The sequence below is a fragment of the Ailuropoda melanoleuca genome, chromosome 12 (assembly GCF_002007445.2).
Source record: "Ailuropoda melanoleuca isolate Jingjing chromosome 12, ASM200744v2, whole genome shotgun sequence".
Taxonomy (NCBI): domain Eukaryota; kingdom Metazoa; phylum Chordata; class Mammalia; order Carnivora; family Ursidae; genus Ailuropoda; species Ailuropoda melanoleuca.
This window is the reverse complement of record NC_048229.1, coordinates 27,660,379-27,669,030: the sequence shown is the minus strand read 5'-3', so window position 1 is coordinate 27,669,030 and position 8,652 is coordinate 27,660,379. Positions and strand designations below refer to the sequence as shown.

General features: G+C 42.0%; 1 pseudogene; it reads right to left on the bottom strand.

Annotated features, from left to right (window-relative positions):
• Positions 1-243: 243 nt before the first annotated feature.
• The window catches only part of LOC100477866, a 21,871-nt pseudogene continuing 13,462 nt past the window's right edge, over positions 244-8,652 (bottom strand).

Genomic DNA, 8,652 nt, shown 5'->3' with positions numbered 1-8,652 from the left:
CCACCCCAAGGGGAGTCTCCTGGCCTCCCTGTGCATATGATGGACCATCACTGGAGCTGAAGGAGAATCCTTACTGAAGGTAAGAGCTTCATAATGTTGGATAGCACATGTCCCTCTGGGAGAGGGGGAGAAATAACATCAGCTTCTCAAACTAATTTCCATTGAGGGAGAGCTACTCGAACCACTGCTTAAGGTCTACCTTCCTCCTTCAGACTTGGACCTCCCCTCCATCATCTGCCTCATTCAGTGCCACCAACCTGGACCGAAGGCTACTGCGTCCTCTCTCTTCACATCCCAGAGCTGCTCCACCTGCTCCAAAAACATGATCAGGTCTGGCTTCCACACAGAGATCTGGGTAAGAGAAAAAAGGAAAATGAGTATTGCTGAAGATTCAAACTTTTAATCACAGTTGTGCTCAGGAGAGAAGACAGGACACTGTAGAATTCTAGAAAATGGTTTCCCAAATGCTGTTGCCCAAAGCCCCTTTAGGACACACAGGAGGGATTTCCAGTGTTCACATCCTGACCCCCACTTCCAAGTACTACCAGTACAATAACAAAGAGTAGAAACGGGGAATTTAAGATGTGAGCAATATCATTTTATGCCGCTCAGTGTTTAGAACTGCCAGTAATCTACAGAAGTGATGATGTTCCCTTAAGAAAGGGGAAGCTAACAATGTTCATAGCAGCATTGTCCACAATAGCTAAATCGTGGAAGGAGCCGAGATGCCCTTCAACAGATGACTGAATTAAGAAGCTGTGGTCCACATATACAATGGAATATTACTCAGCTATCAGAAAGAACGAATTCTCAAAATTTGCTGCAACATGGACAGCACTGGAGGAGATAATGCTAAGTGAAATAAGTCAAGCAGAGAAGGACAATTATCATATGATTTCTCTCATCTATGGAACATAAGAACTAGGATGATTGGTAGGGGAAGAAAGGGATAAAGAAAGGGGGGGGTAATCAGAAGGGGGAATGAAACATGAGAGACTATGGACTATGAGAAACAAACTGAAGACTTCAGAGGGGAGAGGGTGGGGGAATGGGATAGACTGGTGATGGGTAGTAAGGAGGGCACATATTGCATGGTGCACTGGGTGTTATACGCAACTAATGAAGCATCGAACTTTGCATAGGAATCCGGGGATGTACTGTATGGTGACTAACATAATATAATTAAAATAAAATAAAATAAAATAAAATAAAATAAAATAAAATAAAATAAAATAAAAAAGAAAGGGGAAGCTAAAGCTGAAAAGGAAACATGAAGGTCCATGAAAGGTAGAAAGACCATCCTTTGTCCCCGCTAAGATTCAGGGTCAGGGAGCTCCTACGTGGAGACCAACAGGTGAATTTCTCCTTCTCCATCTTCACATACCTGCCCTTCACACAGACGCCCACAAAATCTGCAACAGCACGGGGAGCCCAGCTGCACTGTCTTGCTCCTTCCAAACCACCTGGAATAGACCTTATTACCTCCCCTTGAACCAAAGCCTGCAGTCAACTCTCATAAGAGCGCCTGGGAGCCCTCATGCTTAACCCTGGTCTCACCTTACCGTCAGCTGGAGCACATAATGAAAGCGACACTGATGGTGCCACCTTGACCAAAAGAGAGACTGTCTGGGAGGGAACAGGTGGTGACAGTTCCTAAAACTCGTCAACTTCCCAATGGGAAAGCGGATGGGAAACACTTCACTAAGCATTTCTTCCAACGTTTTGGGGATCCCTTGGGGGATCAGCACCCCACTATTGAAAAGTCATGATTCTGCAGGTTTGCAGTTGGGCCCATGAAATGGCATCTTTATTAAGCTCCCCGTTGGTGCTGATGCTGGTCCCCCAGGCCTGCTTTCAGAAGCACTGAGCTAGAAACTTCTAGAAGGATAGGTTCCTTTGCAGGATTCTAGGGGCGGAGCTCCTGCTGGAATGGGTGTGGCCATGCTGTTGCCTAGTGCACAAGGGGGAGATGGGGGAGGGTTGGCTCACCTGGTGGCACCAGGGTTGGGTGAGGTGTCCCTTCTCAGGATGCTTCCCAAAGCTACCCTGTGTGCTCAGATACCTGCCCCTCCCAGGGGTCGGTGGATGCACAGGGCAATCAGGTGTGAGGGCCTGTGCGCAGGTGAGCGGAGCCTCCAACCCCAAGAGAGGCAGAGGGAGCATGAAGGTGTTGACATCACAGCTTTGAAAATGAACCAAAAGCAGGGAAGAGGATGGATGAACAGTTCGTGGTGGGAGCAGACAGAAACCTTTGAAAATGATGTCATTAACATGTATTTGATGACACACAAAGGCAGTCCTGATCCCTGTTGGGTAATAAAGCATGTAACTGGATTAACAGAACATCTTTTCTATGTTGCTGGGGCACCCGCATGCGTGTGTGTGTGGGTGTGTGTGGGTGTTTAATGAATTGTGATGCCAGTTTGTTCTCCCCCGCCCCCTTTCAGGTACTGAGCATCTCTCACATCTCTAAAGTGCTTTAATTTTCTTTTTAAACCACATCCATTTTTGGGGATGCCTGGGTGGCTCGGTCCTCAAGTGTCCGCCTTTGGCTCAGGTCATGATCCCAGGGTCCTGGGATGGAGTCCTGCATCGAGCTCCTTGCTTAGCAGGGAGCCTGCTTGTCCCTGTGCCTGCTGCTCCCCCTGCTTGTGTGCTCTCTCTCTCAAATAAATAAATAAAATCTTTAAAAATATAAAATAAATTAATTAGTTAATAAAATAAAAAGTGCTCATCTCCAAGGCCACCCTGGTTTTCTCCTGTTATGTACTCGGAGTTTTATAATTTTTCACTTTACATTTAGGTCTGTATCCACTTTGAATTAATTTTTGTGAAGGGCATAAGGTCCATTTCTAGATTCATTTTTCTGCATGTGGATATTCAGTTCTTTCAGCACAATTTGTTCAAGACTATCTTTCCTCCATTGTATTTTCTTTGCTTTTTGGTCAAAGATTAGTTGACTGCATTCATGGGGGTGTATTTCTGAGCTCTCTATTCTGTTCCATTGATCTAATGGTCTATTTTTTGTTGTTTTTATTTTAATTCCAGTTAGTTAACATACGGTGTTATATCAGTTTCGGGTGTACAATATAGCAATTCGACAACGCCATACATCACATCACCCCGAGCTCATCGCAGGTGCACTCCTGTCCCTGTCTACTCTTTTACGAATATGACATCGTGTTGATTAGTCCAGCTTTATGGTAAGTCTTGAAGTCACACAGACTCAGTCCTCTAACTTTGTTCTTCTCTTTCCATACTGTATTCCTATTCCAGGCCTTTCATCTCCCCATATAAGCTTTAGAATCAACTTGCTAGCATCCACAAAATAACTCGCTAGAGGGGCACCTGGCTGGCTCAGTTGGAAGAGCATGTGACACCTGATCTCGGAATCATGAGTTCAAGCCCCACATTGGGTGTAGTGATTACTTAAGAAAAAAAACTTTCTAGGATTTTGACTAGGATTGCACCGAATCTATTGAGCAATTGGGAACAACTGATGTCTTGAGAATATTGAATCTAACTTTTGAAGAACATAAATTATCCCTCCATTTAGTCCTTCTTTGATTTTGTTCGAGTTTTACAGTGACAGAAAACAGATTCATTTTTGCCAGAGCCTGGGGGTTGGGAGGAATAGGGAGTGATTCCTTAATGGCTCTGGGCTACTCTTTGGGGTGGTAAAAAGTTCTGGAATTAGACTGTGGTGACAGTTCCATAAAAACATGAGTATCCTTAATGCCACTTAATTACAAATGTGACAGTTTTTAAAATAGGGACTTACAGTTTCCAGTTCCACATGTAAGCATCTTTTTTTTTTAAAGATTTTTAAAAATATATTATGTTAGTCACCATACAGTACATCCCTGGGTTCCGATGCAAAGTTCGATGCTTCATTAGTTGCATATAACACCCAGTGCACCATGCAATACGTGCCCTCCTTACTACCCAATCACCAGTCTATCCCATTCCCCCACCCTCTCCCCTCTGAAGTCTTCAGTTTGTTTCTCATAGTCCATAGTCTCTCATGTTTCATTCCCCCTTCTGATTACCCCCCTTTCTTTATCCCTTTCTTCCCCTACCAATCATCCTAGTTCTTATGGTCCATAGATGACAGAAATCATATGATAATTGTCTTTCTCTGCTTGACTTATTTCACTTAGCATTATCTCCTCCAGTGCCGTCCATGTTGCAGCAAATGTTGAGAATTCGTTCTTTCTGATAGCTGAGTAATATTCCATTGTATATATGGACCACAGCTTCTTAATCCAGTCATCTGTTGAAGGGCATCTCGGCTCCTTCCATGATTTGGCTATTGTGGACAATGCAGCTATGAACATTGGGGTGCATATGGCCCTTCTCTTTACTACGTCTGTATCTTTGGGGTAAACACCCAGTAGTGCAATGGCTGGGTCATAGGGTAGTTCAATTTTTAACTTTTTAAGGGACCTCCACACTGTTTTCCAGAGTGGCTGTACCAACTTGCATTCCCACCAACAATGTAGGAGGGATCCCCTTTCTCCACATCCTCTCCAACAATTGTTGTTTCTTGCCTTGTCTATCTTTGCCATTCTAACTGGCGTAAGGTGGTATCTCAGTGTGGTTTTGATTTGAATTTCCCTGATGGCTAATGATTTTGAACATTTTTTCATGTGTCTGTTAGCCATTTGTATGTCTTCATTGGAAAAGTGTCTGTTCATATCTTCTGCCCATTTTATGATTTGTTTATTTGTTTCTCGTGTATTGAGTTTGAGAAGTTCTTTGTAGATCTTGGATACCAGTCCTTTATCTGTGGTGTCCTTTGCAAATATATTCTCCCATTCCGTGGGCTGTCTCTTAGTTTTTTTGACTGTTTCCTTGGCTGTGCAGAAGCTCTTTATCCTGATAAAGTCCCATAAGTTCATTTTATCTTTTATTTCTCTTGCCTTTGGAGATGTGTCGTGAAAAAGGTTGCTCTGGCCGATGTCATAGAAGTTGTTGCCTATGTTCTCCTCTAGAATTTTGATGGATTCCTGTCTCACATTGAGGTCTTTCATCCATTTGGAGTTTATTTTTGTGTATGGTGTGAGAGAGTGGTCAAGTTTCATTCTTTTGCATGTAGCTGTCCAATTTTCCCAGCACCATTTATTGAAGAGACTGTCTTTTTTCCACCGGATGTTTTTTCCTGCTTTATCAAAGATTAGTTGCCCAAAGAGCCGAGGGTCCATTTCTGGGTTCTCTATTCTGTTCCATTGGTCGATGTGTCTGTTTTTGTGCCAGTACCATGCTGTCTTTGTGATCACAGCTTTGTAGTACAGCTCGAAATCCGGCATTGTGATGCCCCCAGCTTTGTTTTTCCTTTTCAACAGTTCCTTGGAGATTCGGGGCCTTTTCTGGTTCCATACAAATTTAAGGACTATTTGTTCCAGTTCTTTGAAAAATGTCCTCGGTATTTTGATCGGGATAGCATTGAAAGTGTAGATTGCTCTGGGTAGTATGGACATTTTAACTATGTTAATTCTTCCAATCCATGAGCATGGAATATTTTTCCATCTTTTTATGTCTTCCTCAATATCTTTCAAAAGTGATCTATAGTTTCTAGCATATAGGTCCTTTACGTCTCTGGTTAAGTTAATTCCAAGGTAACGCATGGTTTTTGGTGTTATTGTAAATGGGATGGATTCCCTAATTTCTCTTTCTTCAGTCTCGTTATTCGTGTATAGAAATGCAACTGATTTCTGGGCATTGATTTTGTATCCTGCCACCTTACTGAATTGTTCTATAACTTCTAATAGTTTGGGAGTGGATTCCTTTGGGTTTTCCATATAGAGTATCATGTCATCTGCAAAGAGAGACAGTTTGACTTCTTCTTTGCCGATTTGGATACCTTTGATCCCTTTTTGTCTTCTGATTGCTGTTGCAAGGACTTCTAGTACTATGTTGAATAATAGTGGCGAGAGTGGGCATCCTTGTCGTGTTCCTGATCTTAAGGGAAAGGCTTCCAGCTTTTCCCCATTGAGAATAATGCTTGCAGTAGGCTTTTCATAGATGGCTTTTATGAGATTGAGAAATGTACCCTCTATTCCTACACTCTGAAGGGTTTTAATCAGGAAAGGATGCTGTATTTTGTCAAATGCTTTTTCTGCATCAATTGAGAGGATCATATGGTTCTTGAGTCTTTTCTTGTTGATATGATGTATCACATTGATTGATTTGCGAGTGTTGAACCATGCTTGCATCCCAGGTATGAATCCCACTTGGTCATGATGGATAATCCTTTTAATGTACTGTTGGATTCTATTAGCAAGGATCTTGTTGAGGATTTTGGCATCCATATTCATTAGAGAAATCGGTCTGTAATTCTCCTTTTTGAGGGGGTCTTTGCCTGGTTTGGGGATCAAGGTAATATTAGCCTCATAGAATGAGTTTGGTAGCTTTCCTTCTGTTTCTATTTTTTGAAATAGCTTTAGGAGAATAGGTATTATTTCTTCTTTGAATGTTTGGTAGAATTCCCCAGGAAAACCGTCTGGGCCTGGAGTTTTATTATTTGGAAGGTTGTTTATCACTGACTCAATTTCTTCATAGTTAATTGGCCTATTTAAGAAATCTATTTCTTCCTGTTTCAGTCTTGGTAGTTTATAGGTTTCCAGGAAGGCCTCCATCTCTTCCAGATTGTTTAGTTTTTTGGCATATAGCTGTTGATAAAAGTTTCTAATAATCCTTGCAATTTCAATGGTGCTGGTCGTGACCTCTCCCTTTTCAGTCATAATTTTAATAATCTCAGTCCTTTCTCTTTGTTTTTGGACAAGTTTTGCCAGTGGTCTATCAATTTTATGGATTCTCTCAAAGAACCAGCTTCTAGTCCTGTTGATCTGCTCTACTGTGGTTCTGGTCTCTAATTCATTGATTTCTGCTCTAATCTTGGTCAACTCCTTCCTTGTCAGTGGGTTAGGCCTGTCCCTCTGTTGCTGTTCCAGTTTCTTGAGGTGAGAATATAGAAACTGCATTTTAGATTTTTCTATTCTTTTGAGTGAGGCTTGGATGGCTATGTATTTCCCCCTTAGGACTGCCTTTGCAGTATCCCATAGGTTTTGGACCGTTGTGTATTCATTCTCGTTGGTCTCCATAAATTGTTTAATTTGTTTTTTGATTTCCTGGTTTATCGAGTCATTCTTGAGCAGGATGGTTCTTAGCCTCCAAGTGTTTGAGTTTCTTCCAGGTTTTTCCTTGTGGTTGAGTTCCAATTTCAGAGCGTTGTGGTCTGAGAATATGCAGGGGATAATTTCAATCTTTTGGTATTGGCTGAGACCTGTTTTGTGTCCCAGAGCATGATCTATTCTTGAGAATGTTCCATGGGCATTTGAATAGAATGAGTATTCTTTGGTTCTGGGGTGTAGTGTTCTATATATATCTATGAGGTCCAACTCGTCGAGTATGGCATTCAAAGCCTTTGATTCTTTGCTTAGTTTTTGCCAGGGTGTTCTGTCTATTTCTGATAGTGGGGTGTTGAGGTCCCCTACTATTACTGTGTTCTTATCTATATGTCTCTTTATTTTGGTTAAGAGTTGGCTTGTGTATCTTGCTGCTCCCCTGTTGGGGGCATATATATTAATAATTGTCATATCCACTTGTTGAATACTTCCTTTAAGAATAATATAGTGCCCTTCTGTATCTCTCTCTATGGCCTCTAGTTTAAAATCCAGTCTATCTGATATGAGAATTGCTACTCCAGCTTTCTTTTGAGGTCCATTTGCGTGGAAGATGGTACTCCATCCCCTTACTCTAAGTCTGAATGCATCTTTGGGTTCAAAATGAGTCTCTTGTAGACAGCAAATGGATGGGTCATGTCTTTTTATCCAATCTGCAACCCTGTGGCGTTTTATGGGAGAGTTTAAGCCATTTAGATTGATAGAGATTATTGACAGATATGATTTTAATGATGCCATTTCTCTTTAAAGTCTTTGTATCGGTTGTGACTTGCTGCTCTGTATCACTCTTGGGGCCTTTTTACCTTTATAGAGCCCCCCTTAATATCTCCTGTAGGGCTGGTTTCGTGGTTACGAAATTGGTTAATGATTGGCGATTTTGGAACGTCTTTATTTCTCCATCAATTCTGAATGACAGCTTTGCTGGATAAAGGATCCTTGGCTGCATGTTTTTCTCTGAAAGAGCTTTAAAAATGCCCCCCCAAGCCTTTCTCTCATTCCAGGTCTCTGTAGACAGGTCTGACGTAATCCTGATACCTTTGCCTTGGTACGTGAGAAATTTCTTTGCCCTGGCCGCTTTCAATACTGTATCCTTGGATCTAATATTTGCGAATTGCACTATGACATGCCGTGGCGTAGGTTTGTCCTGGTTGAGCTTGGATGGGGTCCTCTCTGCCTCTTGGACACGAATGCTTGTTTCCCTTGCTAGATTAGGGAAGTTTTCAGCTACAATTTGTTCAAATATCTCTTCTAGACCTCTGTTTTTCTCCACCCCTTCAGGGATGCCGATGATTCTGACATTGGATCGTTTCATAGAGTCAGTAATCTCCCGTAATCTACATTCGTGGGCGTGGATTTTTTTAAGACCAGCTTCTATTTTCGTTTTTTCTTCTACTAACCCATCCTCCAATTCGCTAACGCGTTCCTCTGCCTCGGTGACCCTGGCCGTCAGAGCCTCTAGTTTTGACTG